This window comes from Gorilla gorilla, chromosome 3, assembly GCF_029281585.2.
Source record: "Gorilla gorilla gorilla isolate KB3781 chromosome 3, NHGRI_mGorGor1-v2.1_pri, whole genome shotgun sequence".
Lineage (NCBI taxonomy): Eukaryota > Metazoa > Chordata > Mammalia > Primates > Hominidae > Gorilla > Gorilla gorilla.
The window spans coordinates 129,735,785-129,758,789 of record NC_073227.2 but is presented as its reverse complement, the minus strand read 5'-3'; the positions used below and the strand labels follow the sequence as shown (position 1 = coordinate 129,758,789).

The following is a 23,005-nucleotide window of genomic DNA, read 5'->3' as shown; positions in this document are numbered from 1 at the left end:
GAAAGACAGGAAGAGAACTGGGAGAGAGTGACATTGAGGAGAGCTGGAGCCTGGGCTGAGGGGTGTTCAGGCACAGCCTCACACTCTTCCAAGATCCTCTGCTCCTTCTGATGCCTGGATTGCATTAGTCAGTTCTCCAGAGAAATAGAACTAATAGGATATACAGAGAGATATATAAGAGGGGATTTGTTATGGGAATTGGCTCACTTGATTATGGATGCTGAGAAGTCCCATGATACGCCATCTGCCAGCTGGAGACCCAGGAAAGCCAGTGGGGTAATTCAGTCTGAGTCCAAAGGCCTGAGAACCAGGGGAGCCAACAATGGAACTCCCAGTCTGAGGCCAAAGGATTGGAAACTAGGGGGTGCTGGTGTAAGTCCTGGAGTCTTAGCGCCCAAGAACCAGGAGCTGTGATGTGCAAGGGCAGGAGAAGATAGATGTCTCAAGAAGAGAGAGAAAATTTGCCCTGTCTTTCTCCAACTTTCTGTTCTATTTGGGCCCTGAATAGATTGGATGGTGCCCGTGCCCACCCACCTTAGTCAGGACGATTTTCTTTACTCATCTCCTGATTCAAATGCTAATCACTTCCAGAAGCAACCTTACAGACACACCCAGAAATAATGTTTTACCAGGTATCCAGGTAACTTTGGTCCACTCAAGTTGACACATAAAATTAACTATCATGCTGGACCCAACTAGCAGGGTCATTAACCATCCTGGTTTGCCCAGGACTGAGGAGCTTCTCAGGATATGGGACTCTTAGCGCTAAAACTAGGAAACTCCTGAGCAAACCAGGACAAATTGGTGACCCTATGCCTATATTCTCTCTCTCTCTCTTTTTTTTTTACACCAAGACAGTCTCACTCTGTCGCCCAGGCTGGAATGCAGTGGTGCAATCTCAGCCCACGGCAACCTCTACCTCCCAGATTCAACCAATTCTCTTGCCTCAGCCTCCCAAGTAGCTGGGATTACAGGCACGTACCACCACACCCAGCTAATTTTTGTATTTTTAGTAAAGACAGGGTTTCACCATGTTGGCCAGGCTGGTCTCCAACTCCTGACCTCAAGGGATCCGCCCAACTCGTCCTCCCAAAGTGCTGGGATTACAGGTGTGAGCCGCTGTGCCTGGCCTCTTTTTTTTTTTTTTAACACAAGTTAATTTTCAGTTTCCCCTCTAGCTTTAGAAAAGATCAGTGTTTCTTCGTTAAGAACCACATGTATTTTGGTTTGCATTTAGGGGCTATAGGTATGAAAAACATATATTTTAAAATAATAGACTCATGCTCAGTAAGGTGAGATGCTCATAGTATAAAAGCATATCAGGAACAGAATACATCCTAGGAAATAGCAGACTCAACTCCAGCTGGAGCTTACACAGGGTTATAAATTCACTGAGAAGAATGGCAATGGAACTGCAAGCATTGTTGAAATTGTTATCTATCTTTTCACTACCCAATACCCCTCGCCCCACAGGCAGGTAAAATTAAATTCACAGAAATTAAATCCCTCCACTGATGAAAAAGGCACCAGGCTGTAAAAAGAAGATTAATCTAGCAATCAAATACCTCGATGAATGTGCAGAGTGGCTTGGAAGTGAGCAGTAGTTAAAAACAAATGTAACAAAATATAAGATGGAATACTTTACATCACAGTTTTGGCTGAGGCTCCAAAGACTGAGAATAAATCAGTATCTGCCCAGTCACCACTGTGTGCCAAAGGAGGTGCTGGATTGCCTCTTCAGGACATGCTACATGGATGGAGAGAAGATTCCTTGGGGATATTTGGTGTGTGCATAACCAGTCCTTCCAGCACTGGAGAAAGGAGGAGTCCTGCACAGGTTGTACACGATTCTTTCCACCTGGAAACTTGAAACATGTGCCCTGGAGTTGAGGATGCTTGGTTTAATGATACTGACCTACAATTGAGAAGACAAAAAGGGCGAGACATACCTTCACGCAAGGCGAGGATGTATGAGTTTTCCTGTGAAGCAAGTGAGACCATTGGAACTTGGTATAGGGGAGTGGACTCTTGGGGCCAACTTAAAAGTCATCTGGCTGATGGGCGCGGTGGCTCACGCCTGTAATCCCAGCACTTTGGGAGGCCGAGGCGGGCGGATCACGAGGTCAGGAGATTGAGACCACGGTGAAATCCCGTCTCTACTGAAAATACAAAAAATTAGCCGGGTGCGATGGCGGGCACCTGTAGTCCCAGCTACTCGGGAGGCAGAGGTAGGAGAATGGCATGAATCTGGAAGGCGGAGCTTGCAGTGAGCCGAGATCGCGCCACTGCACTCCAGGCTGGGTGACAGAGCGAGACTCCATCTCAAAAAAAAAAAAAAAAAAAAAAAAAGTCATCCGACTGAGAGGGCTCTTTGAATGGCGATGGAACCCCAGTAGAGAGAGGCTGGGGTGGACTGCCAAATGCCCGGGAGATTAGAGTTGAGGTAATTAGTGACCAGCCAGAGAAAAACGACCCCTTCCTTTAAAAAATGTAAACTTCTGAGAAAACTTCCAAAGCACTCTGCTAGGGAAAGTACCAGCTCTAATCAACTCCCAAGCTCAGAGTGCTCCCATAATACCCACCTCTTCCGGGGCAGGCTTTGGAAGGGTCGGGAATGCTGACAAGGATGCTAGCAGAGGAAGTAAAGCTAGTTGGTGAGAAGGAGGGAGAGCAAAAGCTGACCCTTCACATCCCCTCTCATCCCAGCCAATGCACAAAGCCTTCCAGGTATAAATGGTTTCAAGCTGGGATAGAGGAAAATCTCCACATTAGTTAAAAGTTGGAAATTCTAGTGATTTAATACTACTCTATGTTTTAATTATTCAAATATAACTTATTGGGATAGAAGATGATTGGAGTAATCTTGAAAATTATGGAAAAGTTATAGGATCAGTCCAATATTTAATCCAAGGAAGAAACAAGATCTTATAATGGGTTTAAAGGGACTCGTGTGAGTGTGAGTGTGTGTGTGTGTGTGTGTGTGTGGTCGAGGAAGAGGAAGTGCACCTATTGAGTTCAGCCTGTTAAATAACAGCTGGAAATTACAAAATGTCTACTACATGCTTGGTACTGTTCTGTTACATGTGATAAGTCATTTAATGTTCACAGAAAATCTGTGAAACAGGCATTATAATTACCCTCATTTTACAGATGATGAAATTGAGACTGAAAGATTAAATAATTTACCAAGGCCAGACACTTAATAAGTGGAGAATCTGAGGTTTAAACCTAGGAGTATATAGCTCAGGAGTTCATGCTCCTAATCACACTATGCTTTGCTTATTATCTGAGAAAATGGCTACAAAAAGATGCCGTGGGACTCACAGAAAAGGGACTTTTGAATGAGCAAGTTAGAAAAATAGTCTAGAAGCAGCAATTGGAGGATCCAAGTACCAGCATTTTGGATCTCCAACTGGAACTTGGGTTCAAAATTATTCTGGGGCTGCAGTGGGTTTTCACTCCCAGGGAGCTCTCAGTTGACCTGGCATAGTGGGCTACCACTTCCGAATAATAGAGAAGCCATTCTTAAAGGTGGGCCCATTTAGGGTTTTTCGTTTTAAACACTACCTAATCTGTTTTGTCGTTGTGGTTTTGAATTATTTTGTTTCTGCTCTGGCCCCACTATCTGGGTAACTTTCTTTCCTGAGTCAGCAGGGGGCTAATGTTAAAAGCCATAATAATTATTTAATCATGATCCCCTTTTAACTTAAAAATGACACTGCATTGAACTGAAAAGCTTTTCTGATTAAGTATCTACTAAACACCATATTTCATTTATAATGCTCACCTTTGTATGCAAGGAATGTAGACATCACACCTCCAGAATGGGCTCAAAAACCATTTTATCTGATTAATTATTCTGATAAAGACTTGATTCCCATAATAAATTGGACATAATGGAGAATACATTCATGGAAAAAGTGGGTAGATACATTTTTGCACAGAGTTTAATTTTCCAATTTTGAAAGTCAGAAAATACAAAGTAAGTTTTCATGAACTGTATTACCTTCTCATGCTTTTTACATTCCTAAAATATAGTGGAAGTTATTTTATTGCATGAATGCAAAATTAATGTCAAAATAATGAGGTTGCATTGAGGCTTACAGCAGGAAAACTAAGGAACTCAAATGATTTTTTCCTATCCTGTTCATTCTGGCCATAGCACCTAAAGTGCTCCATACCCTCCTGCCAGTCAGCTGTGAGAAAAAGGTGGCTGGAAATAGTGAGGAATCAGAGAAAAAAGGTAAGATTGTGAAGTCGAGTTAAAGTTACCTAGGAGTGGCCTGAGTTCCCCTCCTCTCTCACTATCACCTTTACCTTCCAACTTGGAGTTAATTGCTTAAAAGAATAAAATTTGGATAGGTTCAATAGGAAATTCAGGTTTTTCTAAATTAATTTTTTATCATATTAATATTTGCATGTAGTTAAAATGCAAATGATATAAAACCTCATATAACAGTCTAAATTGGGTCAAAAAATTCAATTGGGTAGAATATAGGGTTGCAGTATTGTAAACTTAACATAATTGGGGTGAGTCTAGTTCAGAGCATGGGAACCCATCACCAATTCCTTCAGTTACACTGAAATTCATAATGTTGTGAGGTGTGTGGTCAAGGGGTTTTCCTGAAGTTCTAAATGTCATGATTAAAAGTAGAAATTTCCTTCTCACACTTTCATACTTCCCATCCATAATCTGCTTCAATATTTTGAACTCTTTCTACTGGTATTGACATTTTTAGATAATAATTCAGGTAATTGTAATAGATGTATAGGTATCTGCAAGAGAGGCATTTAATTTTAATTAATGGCATAATGCATAGATAATTTGTATTTTTAGATAATATTTTGGAATAACTAAAAAGAGTTATATGGTTGTGATATGTGAATATTATTTACTGAAGTTAAGTAATATGCTATAATTATGGTTTCTTTCTTGTATAATTTTTTTTTTTTTTTTGAGACGGAGTCTCGCTCTGTCCCCCAGGCTGAGTGCAGTGGCGCGATCTCAGCTCACTGCAAGCTCCGCCTCCCGGGTTCAGGCCATTCTCCTGCCTCAGCCTCCGGAGCAGCTGGGACTACAAGCGCCTGCAACCATGCCCGGCTAATTTTTTGTATTTTTAGTAGAGACGGGGTTTCACCGTGTTAGCCGGGATGGTCTCAATCTCCTGACCTCGTGATCCGCCCGCCTCGGCCTCCCAAAGTGCTGGGATTACAGGCGTGAGCCACAGCGCCCGGCCTCTTTCTTGTATAATTTTCAATTAAATTTACTTATTCAGTTTTTCATATGTTTATCCTCAATTCTTTCCACACACACCATCAGATCTTTCATATATCAATTTATTTTCCAAATGCTCAAATATATCAGAATATCATCTATCTATAATGTAAATTTAAGCTTACCTTTAGTGGCAATTAATTAATATTAGATTTGCTGTACTCTGTTGTTATAACTACCCCCTCCCCGCCCAAAAACTGAGTCAGAAAACAACAGGCAGTAGTCAGTTTTAGAGTTTTATTCCATTAAATGACTGGGAAAAGTTCATTGCTTAATGTATATTTTAACTACCTTAGACTATTGTTTTAATTTTTGAAATTAGAATAAAAATAAAATTTTACTCTTGAAAGAGACTTCATTCATTCACTTATTTATTTTTTTAACAGATGTATTCAACAGATTTTTTTGGTGTGTGTGGGCAACCTGTTTTTATTTTTTTATTTTTATTTTTATTTTTTTTCCAACAGATTTTTTAAACACTTATTCAACAGCTTTTGATCTACCAAAATGGCAGTTTCATATAATTCAGATTAATGCTGTGAGTCTGGTACTCTGCTAGGCACTTGGTCATAACAGTCTTATTCCGTCTCTCATTTTACATAGGGGAAGGAAAAACAAAGCTGTCTATTGATAAAGATTATTTGTTTTAAGAACAATAAAGAGTAATGCATTTCTAAGAGCTAAACAAAAATATGATTGTTAGTACACGCATTAGAGGTTTACTTTCTGCAGCTTTATGGTTCCAAAGGCATTTCCTGATACTTTACTGTTCTAAATTTGAGCATGTTGCTGAAGTCCTGTGTGATAGGTACTTAAAAGATGAAAAAAAAAAAAACCTCCCTAAAGTATAAACAAATAAAAACATTATAAAGTAGGAGAGTCTGAAATCATGCCTATTTATTTGCATGTTAACGTGGAAAAGTCTTTAGCCTCCTGGGTAAATATTCATTATCTTAATTGGCTCCTGGCTGGTTAAGTCTTCAGGAGGATAAAAAAAAATAGCCTGTGGGTCAAATATATTTGCTGGAAAGTAAGAACTTTGAAATGAAATGAAATGTTGAATGAAAGCAACATCTGAATTTCACTCTGAAACCAGAAAATCTAATACAGTAGTAATGATTTAGTCATGCTGCTTTTTCCAGGAATTATCAATAAAAGAGGGGAAGTTAAGTCCTAACTTGAGCCCTGGAATTCAATAAAAAATAAAGCATAAGAGCTGAAAAAGAAATCAGAACTATATTATTTGGAAGCACAGATTGGTAAGAGAAAGTCCAAACAGAGGAGTGTGAAGAGGAATGGAAAGAAACAAAACTGTTCCATTAAAAAGGTGTTTAAGGGGCTTATTCTCCCTCAGTGTGCATGCATATAAATTCCATTAGTGTTAATAGGACCTAAATGCATGACTCAAGAGGAGAATAGAGTGACTTGTGTACATATGGTACATGAAGTCTAGGAAAAGTCTATTAAAAACGACAAAGGGTAGTTTAGGAGTCTAATAGACTTACAGCTATCTGCAAGAGAGGCATTTAATTTTAATTAATGGCATAATGCATTTTTCTTTTACTAAGGCCCCCACCCCCCAAAAACCCCATGAAAATGACAAAGGGAAAATAATTTTAAATAACCCCAAACTTAGCTCTCAAAATCATGGCTTAATGCTAAGGAATATATTCTTGCACTCCAAGTGGTAAAATTGATCCCTTGTGCAAGGTTTATAATTTACATTCAAATTGGAATATTGAGTTTTATAGAGAATTCAGCTCATTATTCCCAGCCTTCACTGTGTGTGTGTGTGTTTGTGTATGTGTGTGTGTGTTTGTGTATGTGTGTGTGTGTGAGAGAGAGAGAGAGAGACAGAGAGAGAGAGAGAGAGAGAGAGAGAGAGACAGTGACAGAGACAGAGAGGCTGATTTCCATAGAAACTAAACTCCAGTCTTTGGTTATTTACAAAAGGGAGCATAACCAAGCCAGATTTTAAAAAATACATAATAGTGCACAAAGTAATAGAAATCTCTTAATTGAGGGAGAAATCTGTTGCTGGGAGAATAATTGAGATTTATTTGCTGTAGTTAATATAGTTTCAAGTAAAGAATAAGGTTCTTTATCCAAAAGAGATAGAAAACTAAGGATATCTTTCTTTATAGAGAAAATCTGGGGGTTACAAATAAATAAATTTAAATAATATTTATTACTTATTACTTCTTCTTCTTCTTCTTTTTTTTGAGATGGAGCCTCACTCTCTCTCCCAGTCTGGAGTGCAGTGGCGCAATCTTGGCTCACTGCAAGCTCCGCCTCCCGGGTTCACGCCATTCTCCTGCCTCAGCCTCCCGAGTAGCTGGGACTACAGGCGCCCGTCACCACGCCTGGCTAATTTTTTGTATTTTTAGTAGAGACGGGGTTTCACCGTGTTAGCCAGGATGGTCTCGATCTCCTGACCTCGTGATCCACCCGCCTCGGCCTCCCAAAGTGCTGGGATTACAGTTGTGAGCCACTGCACCCAGCCTATTACTTATTTCTTATAAGCCATAAGAACGTTGAAACAGGAACGTTATAATCCTCCACTTTATTCTTCATAATTCTACGTGTATTAAATAGGTGCTCAAACACTTATGTAAAGAAGAATGCGTGAACATGGGGGTGGATTTGAAGAAAATGCAATGTCTTACCTGAAGTGCTTTCTTTGAAGTGTCTTATCTATCCTCTGCCTTTGGAAAAAGTTGAATTTAGCACTGATAAATGCTTTAGCGGGAAATTGAATGCCCAAGAATTTATATGATCTCTTTTCTAGTAAAAGGAACTACATTTAGGAAGAAGAACGTGAGTGAATTCTTTTTTGGGTAAATTTAATAAGAAGCAGATCTTAGAGGGACTCAATATCATACACTTGCATTACACTTTAATCTTCACTCTATGATGTTTCCAATATTATGGCAGTGAAGTCATACTTCTTGCTGTGAAGAAGTCTCTAATATTGCTATCTTATTCCCATTCACTTTGTTTTTAGTCATTTTAAAGGGTTCTTTATATTTTAGGATCTAATATAGCATGATCTTTTTTGAAATAAAAGGTGTATAAAATTTGTACTTTTCACCTACTAGCACCAGGAGCGTGTGTGTATGTGTGTGTGTGTTTCTGTGACTACATATCTATGATTGTTACTATCAGATAGCTCCAAGTTAAGAAAAGTTAACTATGAGAAGTCTAAGAAGACTATACAATGTGTAGTGCCATTTCTTTACTGACGATAGTGCATATCAGGTAGTACCAGAGGGGTGAATTTAAGTTTAATGTAAATACTTATTAGCACAGGGAATGTAGGGATGGAAGGTGGGGATGGGAAGCCAAAAACTCTCTCAATACAGTGGGAGGCAGGTGAGCTGTATAGCATAAATGAGGAAATTTATTTTGAGGAATTGTGCTTATTTGCCCTTACTTTTAATGGCAGAAACCGCAATTACTTTTGCACCAACCTAATAAAAGGGCTCTGCAATACCAAGTGTGGTAGGTACATTGTTGCAACCACTTTGAAAAACTGGGTGGCAGTATCTATTAAAGTTGAACATTTGCAAATCATATGAACCAGCCATCTCACTTCTAGGTACATAAGCAACAGAAATGTTTAGATATTTGCCAAAAGACTCAGGCAAGTGTGTTATAACAACATTTCTAATAACCAAAAAACTAAACTCAACCCAAATACTCATTAATAATAAGATGGGTAAATAAATTGTGTTATATCAAGTAAAGAAATACATATAGTAACAGAAATAAATGAACTATAGCCATCTGCAAAAATATGAATGAATCTCACAAACATAGTGTTGAGCAAAGAAGTCAGATAAAGACAAGTCAGTATTGTTTAGTTTTATTTATGGAAGGTCAATAAGAAGCAGATCAAATTAAACTACTAGGTCTCCAATAGGAAAAAGGAGATGGACTGCAACTGTTTCTTAATCTGGGTACAGATTACACAGGAGTGTTCATTTTGTAAAAAGCTATAAAGCTGTACACTTAGATTTTGTGCAGTTTTCTGTTTTTGTATGTGTGTTAACCTTCAATAAAAAATTTACCCTCCTTCTCAAATAAGTATAGATTTTATAGATTCTTGAAAGCTACCTATAAGGGCAGAACTTTAGGAAGACAAGGTGATGCAGAGCTTTAAATAGGAAGAAAAACTTGGGGAAGTGTGAAGCCGATGCCTCCAATCTGAAATCACTTAGGGGGATAGAATTTGTATTTGGGTAAAACCTTAGGTCATGATAAATCACAATATAGACTGATATTCAAAAGATCTGAGGAGACTTAAGCTTGAGTCAGAATAAACACAAATAAGCATCTGGTAATTTGTCTGATAATGGATATCAAATAAGACCAAAGGCAGGCACAGGCTGGAATGCCAGAGTTTAAAAACTAAACTTTTGAGGTAGGAGCAGTTTGTCACACAGTAGCTTGGAATGGTCTGCCAAACTCTGCTTGGGTTTAAATGACTCTTGTCCAGGAGTGAGAGTGTGGCAACTTTATATGGGTTATAATTATATAAAAGGCTAGAGAAAAAACTACATGATGTAACATTTTATTTATAAGTCATTTACTCATATATAGTCATGTCCTGTATGTGAAAATCTCATTTTTCAAACTATGTTGTGACTTCTACATGTAAAACATGGTGTAACAAATACACCAGCTTTTATTTACTCATTTAATTCTTAGTCTCCCATCAATGTAGGCTTATAATTAAGACTGACAAAGACCCAAAATAAAATTCTTACTGATTTATGGATTCTTCATGCCTTAGTCCATTCAGGCTGCTATGACAAAAATACTGTAGGCTGGGTGGCTTAAACGGCATTTATTTCTCACAGTTCTGAAGGCTGGGGAGTTCTAGATCAAGATGCTGGCAGATTCAGTGTCTGGTAAGGGCCTGCTTGCTAGTTCATAGACTGCTGTCTTCTCCCTTTGTCCTCACATGGTGGAAGGGGCAAGGGAGCTCTCTGAGGTCTCTCTTATAAGGGCACTAATCCTATTCATGAGGGCTGCATCCTCATGGTCCAATCACCTCCCAAAGGCCCCAGTGTCTATTATCATTGCACTGGGGGCTAGGATTTCAACACACGTAGTTTGAAAAGCTATAAATATTCAATCCATAACACTATATAAAGAGAAGCAATAATAAAAGCTGACAATTATGGAGTAGTTGCTATATACCAGGCACTGTTCTCAATACTTTACATATATTATTTAATCATCACAGCTACTATGAAACTTAGAGGAAAAGGCACACAGTAGTAAAGGACAGAGCCAGGGTTCAAGGCCAGGTTAGTCTGACTTCAATCTTTCTGCTGTGTTATTCTGTCAACTATATTTAGCTATCAGGCATAAAAATGCTTTGAAATCTCAATGAAAGTGCCTGCAGGTTTCCCTTAGTTCAGCCCTCAGCAAAAAGAGGTTACCCTTACACCCTACAAGGCCTCTTTTCAATTATGAGAGCTGGAGCATATCCACAGAGAGTAGGCAGCGGCAGATGGGTAGGGCAGTAGGAGATTTTTCACTCCAGGAAAGACTAGGTGACCAGCTGGCAAAGACAATATAGTACACAGCTCTCACACACTTGGATAGTGCCCCTTACTGTAAGATTCTTTCTCTGTGCTGCCAGGTTTCAGCTCTTCCCACTCCTGAAAGGTAAGCTCATTTCCCCTTTTATCATTCTTGGTGCAAGCTCCAGTAGCTTAATTTATTTCCCCAGTAGTCCATAAAAATAGAGACCAAAGTTTTCTTTTTTTTGGGAGAACAAAGAGCGGTGAGTCTTTTTTTTTTTTTTTTTTTTGAGACAGAGTCTTGCTCTGTCACCCAGGCTGGAGTGCAGTGGCGTGGTCTCGGCTCACTGCAAGCTCCACCTCCAGGGTTCAAAGGATTCTCCTGTCTCAGCCTCTCGAGTAGCTGGGACTGCAGGCGCCCGCCACCACGCTGGGCTAATTTTTGTATTTTTAGTAGAGATGGGGTTTCTCCATATTGGCCATGCTGGTCTCGAACTCCTGACCTCATGATCTGCCCGCCTTGGCCTCCCAAAGTGTTGGGATTACAGGTGTGAGCCACCGCGCCTGGCCGAGGGGTGAGTTTTTAAACATAATTTCTTCTTCTCTACTTTTCAGGAAAGAGTTTAACAATTCACGGTTGCACAGTAGCGCTAGCGGCTTTGCGGTTTGGTCCTCAGACCCGGCAGCCGCCACTGGTGATGAGCTGCTAGGAAGCCCCTGTCGGCGAGCTCGTTGGAGCTTGAATCCACTGTCACCCCTCTGACTCACTGGCAAAAAAAAAAAAAAAGTTGAAGCAGATTGTCCAGCAAAGTTCTTCATTGGTGGGCTTAATACGGAAACAAATAAGAAAGTTCTTGAAGCAGTATTTGGCTAATATGGACGAATAGTGGAAGCACTCTTGATGAAAGAGCATGAAACCAACAAATCAAGAGGATTTGCTTTTGTCACCTTTGAAAGCCCAGCAGATGCTAAGGATGCAGCCAGAGACATGAATGGAAAGTCATTAGATGGAAAAGCGATCAAGGTGGAACAAGCCACCAAACCATCATTTGAAAGTGGTAGACGTGGACTGCCTCCACCTCCAAGAAGTAGAGGCCCTCCAAAAGGTCTTAGAGGTGGAAGAGGAAGAAGTGGAGGAACCAGGGGACCTCCCTCATGGAGAAGACACATGGATGACAGTGGATAGTCCATGAATTTTAACATGAGTTCTTCCAGGGGACCACTCCCAGTAAAAAGAGGACCACCACCAACAAGTGGAGGTCCTCCTCCTAAGAGATCTGCACCTTCAGGACCAGTTCGCAGCAGCAGTGGAATGGGAGGAAGAGCTCCTGTGTCACGTGGAAGAGATAGTTAGTGCGGTCCACCTGGAAGGGAACCGCTGCCCTCTCGTAGAGATGTTTATTTGCCCCCAAGAGATGATGGGTATTCTACAAAAGACAGTTCTTCAAGCAGAGATTACCCAAGTTCTCGTGATACAAGAGGTTATGCACCACCACCACCACGAGATTGTACTTACCGTGATTATGGTCATTTCAGTTCACGTGATGACTATCCATCAAGAGGCTATAGCGATAGAGATGGATATAATAGTGATCATGACTATTCAGATCATCCAACTGGAGATTCCTATAGAGATTCATATGAAAGTTACGGTAACTCACATAGTGCTCCACCTACAGGAGGGCCCCCGCCCCCCCATCTTATGGTGCAAGCGATGATTATAGCAGTTCACGTGACGGATATGGTGGAAGTCGAGACAGTTACTCAAGCAGCCGAAGTGATCTCTAATCAAGTGATCGTGGTCGGGTTGGCAGACAAGAAAGAGGGCTTCCCCCTTCTACGGAAATCCTCCATGTGATTCCTACGGCAATTCAGGCCATGGAGCACCAAGAGGTGGTGGCAGTGGAGGAAGCCAATCTGATAGAGGGAGAGGCAGAAGCAGATACTAGAAACAAACAAAACTTTAGACCAAAATCCCATTCAAAGAAACAAACAAAAAGTGCAAACTATTCTGTGATAACTACCCAAGGACTACTTAAAGGAAAAATTGTGTTACCTTTTAAAAATTCCCTGTTAAGTTCCCCTCCGTAATTTTTATGTTCTTGTGAGGAAAAAAGTAAAACATGTTTAATTTTTTTGACCTCTTATTTTTATTTTTTAAAATTATACTTTAAGTTCTAGGGTACATGTGCACAACGTGCAGGTTTGTTACATAGGTATGCATATGTCATGTTGGTTTGCTGCACCCATTAACTCGTCATTTACATTAGGTATTTCTCCTAATGCTATCCCTCCCCCTGCCCTCCACCCCCAAAAGGCCCCGGGGTGTGATCTTCCCTGCTCTGTGTCTAAGTGTTCTCATTGTTCAATTCCCACTTATGAGTGGGAACGTGCAGTGTTTGGTTTTCTGCCCTTGTGATAGTTTGCTCAGAATGATGGTTTCCGGCTACGTCCGTGTCCCTGCAAAGGACATGAACTCACCCTTTTTTATGGCTGCATAGTATTCCATGGTGTATATGTGCCACATTTTCTTAATCCAGTCTATCATTGATGGACATTTGGGTTGGTTCCAAGTCTTTGCTATTGTGATACTGCCATGATAAACATAAGTGTGCATGTGTCTTTATAGTAGCATGATTTATAATCCTTTCGGTATATACCCAATAATGGGGTTGCTGGGTCAAATGATATTTCTAGTTCTAGATCCTTGAGGAATTGCCACACTGTCTTCCACAACTGTTGAACTAGTTTACACTCCCAACAACAGTGTAAAAGTGTTCCTATTTCTCCACATCCTCTCCAGCACCTGTTGTTTCCTGACTTTTTAATGATTGCCATTCTAACTGGTGTGAGATGGTATCTCATTGTGGTTTTGATTTGCATTTCTCTGATGACCAGTGATGATGAGCATTTTTTCATGTGTCTGTTGGGTACATGAATGTCTTCTTTTGAGAAGTGTCTGTTCATATCCTTTGCCCACTTTTTGATGGGGTTGTTTTTTTCCTGTAAATTTGTTTAAGTTCTTTGTATATTCTGGATATTAGACCTTTGTCAGATGGGTAGATTGCAAAAATTTTCTCCCATTCTGTAGGCTGCCTCTTCACTCTGATGGTAGTTTCTTTTGCTGTGCAGAAGCTCTGCAGTTTAATTAGATCCCCTTTGTCAATTTTGGCTCTTGTTACCATTGCTTTTGGTGTTTTAGACATGAAGTCCTTGCCCATGCCTATGGCCTGAATGGTATTGCCTAGGTTTTCTTCTAGGGTTTTTATGGTTTTGGGTCTAACATTTAAGTCTTTAATCCATCTTGAATTAATTTTTGTATAAGGTGTAAGGAAGGGATCCAGTTTCAGCTTTCAACATATGGCTAGCCAGTTTTCCCAGCACCATTTATTAAACAGGGAATCCTTTCCCCATTGCTTCTTTTTGTCAGGTTTGTCAAAGATCAGATGGTTGTAGATGTGTGGTGTTATTTCTGAGGCCTCTGTTCTGTTTCATTGGTCTATATATCTGTTTTGGTACCAGTACCATGCTGTTTTGGTTACTGTAGCCTTGTGGTATAGTTTGAAGTCAGGTAGCGTGATGCCTCCAACTTTGTTCTTTTGGCTTAGGATTGTCTTGGCTATGTGAGCTCTTTTTTGGTTCCATATGAACTTTAAAGTAGTTTTTTCCAATTCTGTGAAGAAAGTCATTGGTAGCTTGATGGGGATGGCATTGAATCTATAAATTACCTTGGGCAGTATGGCCATTTTCACAATATTGATTCTTCCTATCCATGAGCATGGAATGTTCTTCCATTTGTTTGTGTCCTCTTATTTCGTTGAGCAGTGGTTTGCAGTTCTTCTTGAAGAGGTCCTTCACATCTCTTGTAAGTTGGATTCCTAGGTATTTTATTCTCTTTGTAGCAATTGCAGTTGTGAATGGGAGTCCACTCATGATTTGGTTCTTTGTTTGTTATTGGTGTATAAGAATGCTTGTGGTTTTTGCACATTGATTTTGTATCCTGAGACTTTGCTGAAGTTGCAAATCAGTTTAAGGAGATTTTGGGCTGAGACGATGGGGTTTTCTAAATATACAATCATGTCATCTGCAAACAGGGACAATTTGACTTCCTCTTTTCCTAATTGAATACACTTTATTTCTTTCTCTTGCCTGATTGCCCTGGCCAGAACTTCCAACACTCTGTTGAATAGGAGTGGTGAGAGAGGCATCCCCGTCTTATGCCAGTTTTCAAAGGGAATGCTTCCAGTTTTTGCCCATTCAGTATGATATTGGCTGTGGGTTTGTCATAAATAGCTTTTATTAATTTGAGATACATTCCATCAATACCTCGTTTATTGAGAGTTTTTAGTATGAAGTGCTGTTGAATTATGTCGAAGGCCTTTTCTGCATCTATTGAGATAATCATGTGGTTTTTGTCATTGGTTCTGTTTATGTGATGGATTACATTTATTGATTTGCGTATGTTGAACCAGTCTTGCATCCCAGGGATGAAGCTGACTTGATTGTGGTGGATAAGCTTTTTGATGTGCTGCTGGATTTGGTTTGCCAGTATTTTATTGAGGATTTTCACATCGATGTTCATCAAGGATATTGGTCTAAAATTCTCTTTTTTTGTTGTATCTCTGCCAGGCTTTGGTATCAGATGATGCTGGCCTCATAAAATGAGTTAGGGAGGATTTCCTCTTTTTCCATTGATTGGAATAGTTTCAGAAGGAATGGTACCAGCTTGTCTTTATACCTCTGGTAGAATTCGGCTGTGAATCCTTCTGGTCCTGGACTTTTTTTGGTTGGTAGGCTGTTAATTATTGCCTCAGTTTCAAAACCTGTTATTGGTCTATTCAGAGATTCAGCTTCTTCCTGGTTTAGTCTTGGGAGGGTGTATGTGTCCAGGAATTTATCCATTTCTTCTAGATTTTCTAGTTTATTTGCGTAGAGGTGTTTATAGTAATCTCTGATGGTAGATTTTATTTCTGTGGGATTGGTGATGATATCCCCTTTATCATTTTTTATTGCATCTATTTGATTCTTATCTCTTTTCTGCTTTGTTAGTCTTGCTAGCAATCTATCAATTTTGTTGATCTTTTCAAAAAACCAGCTCCTGGATTCATTGATTTTTTGAAGGGTTTTTTATGTTTCTATCTCCTTCAGTTCTGCTCTGATCTTAGTTATTTCTTGCCTTCTGCTAGCTTTTGAATGTGTTTGCTCTTGTTTCTCTAGTTCTTTTAATTGTTATGTTAGGGTGTCAATTTTAGATCTTTCCTGCTTTCTCTTGTGGGCATTTAGTGCTATAAATTTCCCTCTACACACTGCTTTGAATGTGTCCCAGAGATTCTGGTATGTTGTGTCTTTGTTCTCATTGGTTTCAAAGAACATCTGTATTTCTGGCTTAATTTTGTTATTTACCCAGTGGTCATTCAGGAGCAGGTTGTTCAGTTTCCATGTAGTTGTTTGGTTTTGAGTGAGTTTCTTAATCTTGAGTACTAATTTGATTGCACTGTGGTCTGAGAGACAGTTTGTTGTGATTTCTGTTGTTTTCCATTTGCTGAGGAGTGCCTTACTTCCAACTATGTGGTCAATTTTGGAATAAGTGTGATGTAGTGCTGAGAAGAATGTATATTCTGTTGATTTGGGCTGGAGAGTTCAGTAGATGTCTATTAGGTCTGCTTGGTGCAGAACTGAGTGCAAGTCCTGGATATTCTTGTTAACATTGTGTCTCATTGATCTGTCTAATATTGACCGTGGGGTGTTAAAGTCTCCCATTACTATTGTGTGGGAGTCTAAATCTCTTTGTAGGTCTCTAAGGACTTGCTTTATGAATCTGGGTGCTCCTATATTGGTTGCATATATATTTAGGATAGTTAGCTCTTCTTGAATTGATCCCTTTACCATTACATAATGGCCTTCTTTGCCTATTTTGATCTTTGTTGGTTTAAATATGTTTTATCAGAGACTAGGATTGAAACCCCTGCTTTTTTCTGCTTTCCATTTGCTTGGTAGATCTTCCTCCCTCCCTTTATTTTGAACCTATGTGTGTCTCTGCACGTGAGATGGGTCTCCTGAATACAGCACGCTGATGGGTCTTGACTCTTTATCCAACTTGCCAGTTTGTGTCTTAACTGGGGCATTTAGCCCATTTGCATTTAAGATTAATATTGTTATGTGTGAATTTGATCTTGTCATTATGATGTTAGCTGGTTTTTTTGCCCGTTAGTTGATGCAGTTTCTTCCTAGCAAGGATGATCTTTACAATTTGGCATGTTTTTGCAGTGGCTGATACTGGTTGTTCCCTTCCATGTTTAGTGCTTCCTTCAGGAGCTCTTGTAAGGCAGGCCTGGTGGTGACAAAATCTTTCAGCATTTGCTTGTCTGTAAAGGATTTTATTTCTCCTTCACTTATGAAGCTTAGTTTGTTTGGCTCGATATGAAATTCTGGGTTGAAAATTCTTTTCTTTAAAAATGTTGAATATTGGCCCCCACTCTCTTTTGGCTTGTAGAGTTTCTGCCGAGAGATCCACTGTTAGCCTGACGGGCTTCCATTTGTGGTAACCTGACCTTTCTCTCTGGCTGTCCTTAACATTTTTTTCCTTCATTTCAACCTTGGTGAATCTGACAGTTAAGTATCTTGGGGTCGCTCTTCTCAAGGAGTATCTTTGTGGTGTTCTCTGTATTTCCCGAATTTGAATGTTGGCCTGCTTTGCTAGGTTGGGGAAGTTCTCCTGGATAATGTCCTGAAGAGTGTTTTCCAACTTGGTTCCATTCTCTCCATCACTTTCAGGTACACCAATCAAATGTAGATTTGGTCTTTTCCCATAGTCTCATATTGATTCGAGGATTTGTTTGTTTCTTTTTACTGTTTTTTCTCTAAACTTCTCTTCTCACTTTATTTCATTAATTTGGTCTTCAATCACTGATACCCTTTCTTCTACTTGATCAAATTGACTATTGAAGCTTGTGCATGCATCACGTAGTTCTCATGCCATTCTAACTCGTTCTAGTTTGCTATTTGTCTAATATTTTTTCAACGTTTTTAGCTTCCCTGTGATGGGTTCAAACATCCTCCTTTAGCTCGGAGAAGTTTGTTATTACCGACCTTCTGAAACCTACTTCTGTCAGCTCATCAAAGTCATTCTCCATCCAGCTTTGTTTCGCCACTGGCAAGGAGCTGTGATCCTTTGGAGGAGAAGAGGTGCTCTGGTTTTTAGAATTTTAGAATTTTCAGCTTTTCTGCTCTGGCTTCTCCCCAACTTTCTGGTTTTACCTACCTTTGGTCTTTGATGTTGGTGACCTACAGATGGGGTTTTGGTGTGGATGTCCTTTTTGTTGATGTTGATGCTATTGCTTTCTGTTTGTTAGTTTTCCTTCTAACAGTCAGATCCTTCAGCTGTAGGTCTGTTGGAGTTTGCTGGAGGTCCACTTCAGGCCCTGTTTGCCTGGGTATCACCAGTGGAGGCTGCAGAACAGCAAATATTGCTGCCTGATCCTTCCTCTGGAAGCTTCATCTCAGAGTGGCACCTGCCTGTATGAGGTGTCAGTCGACCCCTACTGGGATGTGTCTCCCAGTTAGGCTACAGGGGGGTCAGGAACCCACTTAAGAAGGCAGTCTGTCCGTTCTTCGAACTCAAACACTGCCGGGAGAACTACTGCTCTCTTCAGAGCTGTCAGACAGGGACAATTAATTCTGCAGAAGTTTCTGCTGCCTTTTGTTCAGCTACGCCCTGCCCCCAGAGGTGGAGACTACAGAGGCAGCCAGCCTTGCTGAGCTCTGGTGGGCTCCACCCAGTTTGAGCTTCCCTGGCCACTTTGTTTACCTACTTAAGCCTCAGCAATGGCAGACGCCCTCCCCCACCCAGGCTGCTGCCTCACGGGTCAATCTCAGACTGCTGTGCTAGCAGTGAGCAAGGCTCTGTGGGTGTGGGATCCGCCGAGCCATGCGCAGGATATAATATCCTGGTGTGCCATTTACTACATTGGAGAAGTGCAGTATTTGGGCGGGAGTGTCCCTTTTTTCCATTTTCCATCTGTCATCACTTTCCTTGGCTAGAAGAGGGAAATCCCCTGACCCCTTGAGCTTCCTGGGTGAGGTGATGTCCCACCCTGCTTCGGCTCGCCCTCCATGGGCTGCACCCACTGTCCAATCAGTCCCAATGAGGTGAACCAGGTACCTCAGTTGGAAATGCAGAAATCACCTGTCTTCTGCATCAGTCATGCTGGGAGCTGCAGACCAGAGCTGTTCCTATTCGGCCATCTTGGAATAGAATCCAAAATATGTTTAATTTTATTTGACTTTATGACATTGCTTTTCAGGAAGCAAATATTAAATGTATTAAGACTTGTTGCACTAGTGTTGTAACTTTCCAAGTAAAAGGGTCCCTAAAAGCCACTTCCTATCCAATTTTTCCCAGTAAGTGAGGCAAACAATCCTAAGATCTTCCAGAAAACATCTAGCCATGTAAAGTGGAGAAATGAATCATTCTGCCGATATAAACAAGACAGCTATTAGAGGGTGGTTGGGGTATGCTACTCATAAGATTTCAGGGCGTCTTCCAACTGAAATCTCAATGTTCTCAGTATGAAAAACCTGAAACCAGATACCTATGTAAGGAAAGTGCTATTCACCCAGTAAATCCAAAAAAGCAAATGGATAATGCTGGCCATTTTGCCTTTCTGACATTTCCTTGGGAATCTGCAAGAACCTCCCCCAATAAGACCTTTTAAGTGTGTGTTAAACAACTACAGAATACTAAATAAAGAGTTTGGCCAAAAGAAGAAATTCACATTTCATATAGGATAGGAGTAAGGTAAAGCCACTCATTTTCCATGTGTTAAGTCAGTCCTCCTAATGAAACAAAACAAAAGGGGGAAATACCAGTTTAGCTTCATAATAAAACAAGTTAAATATTTACATCCTGCTAATATAGTATTAATCCAAAAGATTGAGAAGAAGAGGAAAAAAGTATAAGTACAAATGTGATAAATAGTAAACAAATAGCAAGATGATAGGTATAAATCCAACCATATCAATAATTACAATATACTTAAAGTATATAAACGTTCTAATGAAAATACAGAATTCTCTGACTGGATAAAAAAGCAAGACCCAACAACAACAACAAAATACACACACACACACACACACACACACAAAACTGCACTTTAAATAAAAAGACCCAGTTAGGTTAAGAATAAAAGGATGGAAAAAGATATACTATGTAAACATTAAGCACAATAAATAGATAAAATGGCTGTATTAATATAATATAAATTAGACTTGAGAGCATGAAATATTATTAGGCGTAAAGAGAATCTTTTCATAATTATAGAGAGGTGAATTCATCAGGAAAATATCATCCTAAATGTTGATGCACCCCAAAACAATGCTTCAAAGTACACAAAATAAAAAAGACCTGAAAAAAGAAGAGACCAAAACTCTCTTCAATTACACTGGAAGATTCTACAGCTCATGTCTCCATCATTGATGGGAAAAAATAGACAAATCACTAAGGATAATAGAAGACTTGAGCAACACTATCAAACCAACCACCTAATTGATGTTTATAAAACACTTTACCTAACAATAGTAGAATACAAATTTTTTAACATCATGTGAACCATTCACCAAGATGGATGATATGTTGTCCATAGAACATGTATCAACAAATTTATTTTAAAAATTGTTCTATTTTGTTTTATTTCTTTAGGGAAAGGATCTTGCTATGTTGCCCAGGCTGGTCTTGAACTCCTGGCCTCAGGTGATCCTCCTGCCTTGGTCTCCCAAAGTGCTGGAATTACAGGTGTGAGCCACTACACCCAGATGATCAACAAATTTTAAAGGACAAAATCATAGAAATTATATTCTATGACTGTTATGAAATTAAATTAGAAACAAACACAAAAAGTTAATCTGTCAAATCTGAAGTTTTGGAAATTAGACAAGACAGTTCTAAATAAACTATAGGTAAAAGAAGAAATAATAAGAAATATTACAAAATAATTTGAACTGAATCAAAATAAAAACAAAACAAATTAAAATTTGTGGGATACAGTAAAGTAGTGCTTAGAGGGGAATGTATGGCTTTAAATGCTTTTATTAGAAAAGTCTAAAATCTGTGGTGTAAACTTCACCTTTAGAAACTAGAAAAAGGAACTGCAAAAAAGAAGCAAAAACTGACACAAAATAATCATACAGAGGAATATGTTAAAGATAAGAGCAAAAGTCAATGAAAAGAAAATAGACAAATAATAGAGACAACCTACAAATATTGTGGTCAACTTATGCCAGCATATTTACTAATTAAAATAAAATGGACAAATTCCTTGAAAGACATATATTACAGCATTTACTGAAGTCATATCAATAGCCTTTATCTATTAAATAAATTGAATTAGTCATTAAAGCCTTCTCCAGAAGAAAACTCTAGGCCCAGATGACTTCTTATTTAAGGAGAAATATTACCAATTTCACATATACTCTTTTAGAAAAATGAGGAGAAAACATGTATCAACTTATTTTTCAAGGCCAGTATTACCTCAATACCCAAACCAGACCAAGACAGTATAGGAAATGAAAATCAAATTTAATCCCCAATACTATATAAAAGGACCAGAAATCTGAGGTTGGTTTAACATTCAAAATTAATCAATGTAATTGATCATACTTACAGACTAAAAATGAAAAACCATATGATCATCTTAGTAAGTGTTGAAAAAGCTTTCTACAAAATCCAGCGTATATTCATGATTTTTTTTAAAAAGACAACTTCTCAGCCAGTTAGGGATAGAATGAAATTTCCTAGATCTGATCTAAGTCATCTACAGAAAACTGGAAAATAATATCATACACATTATCAGAAAGCTGAATGCTTTTTCCCTATCATCTGGAACAAGACTAGGATGCTTACCCCTACTATTCATACTCTACTATCTATTAGAATTTCTAGTCAGTGCAACAAAGCAGGGAATAGAAGTAAAAGGCATACATCTGTCTATATATGCAAACAACATGATTGTGTATGCAGAAAATCCTGAGACATCTACCAAAGAAAATCCTTACCAGATTAATGATTAAGTTTAATAAAGTCACATGGTACAAGGGCAATATTAAAAAATCAATTGTTCTTCTAAATATTTTCAATGTTTAATTGGAATTGAAATGGGAAAAGCCATATTACTTTCAGTTACATAGAAAATATAAAATACTTAGGGATAAATTTGACAAAATATAAGCAAGACCTATACAAAGAAAATTACAAAAACATTGCTTAGATCTTAAAGAAGATCTAATAAATGGAGAGATACACTATGTTCATGGACTAGAGATTTCATATGGTTAAATGTCAGTTCTTTCAAAGTTAGACCCAATACAGTATCTACCAAAATCCCAATAGGTTTTTCTGTAGAAATTGACAAACTGATTTTTAAAATTTATATGGAAAGACAAAAGAACTAGAATAGCTAAAACAACTTTTTAAAAAAAAAATGAAGTTGGAGAGTTATACTACCTAGTTTCCAGACTTACAGAGTTATAGATTTCAAGATAGTGTGGCATTGGCATTAAGACACAAATCTAGATCGATGGACCAGAATATAGAGTCCAGAAGTTGGCCCACACATATTATTGGCTGATTTTTTACAAAGATTATTAATGCCATGAGAAGAAATGATAGTCTTTTCAACAAAGGTGCTGGAACATCTGAATATCCATATGGAAAAAAAGGACTCTTGATCCTTATTTCATACCATACATAAAATTAATTAAAATAAATCATCGACCAAAATATTTACAAAACTAAAACTATAAAATTTCTAGAGATAAACCTAAAAAGACATCTTCATAACCTTGGGTTAAGCAGATTCCGTAGAACACTGAAAGCATAAACCATAAAGGAAAACATCAATAAATTGGATTTCATTGAATTAAAATTATTTAACAAAAGATACTGTTAAATAATTAAAAGGCAAGTTATAGATGGAGAGAGCAATACTTGAAATACATGTCTCACAAAAGACTTAGATCCAGAACACATAAAGAACTCTTTTAAAATGGTCAAAAGATTTTGACCATTCTTAGTTTGGGCCTCAGTGGCACGCATCCAATCCCTCCCTACTCCAGGGTGTTGACTTACACAGCGGCTGCCCGCCCTTCAAGTCAGTTTGGACAGTGCTTGTCTTCAGTGCTAAGCTTTCCTACCTGACTCTGT

The 23,005-nt window shown here is 38.9% G+C and overlaps 1 pseudogene; it reads left to right on the top strand.

Moving 5' to 3' along the window:
* The first annotated feature begins 11,371 nt into the window (after positions 1 to 11,371).
* LOC134758353 (RNA-binding motif protein, X chromosome-like) lies at positions 11,372 to 12,947 on the top strand (annotated as a pseudogene).
* Positions 12,948 to 23,005: the final 10,058 nt, after the last annotated feature.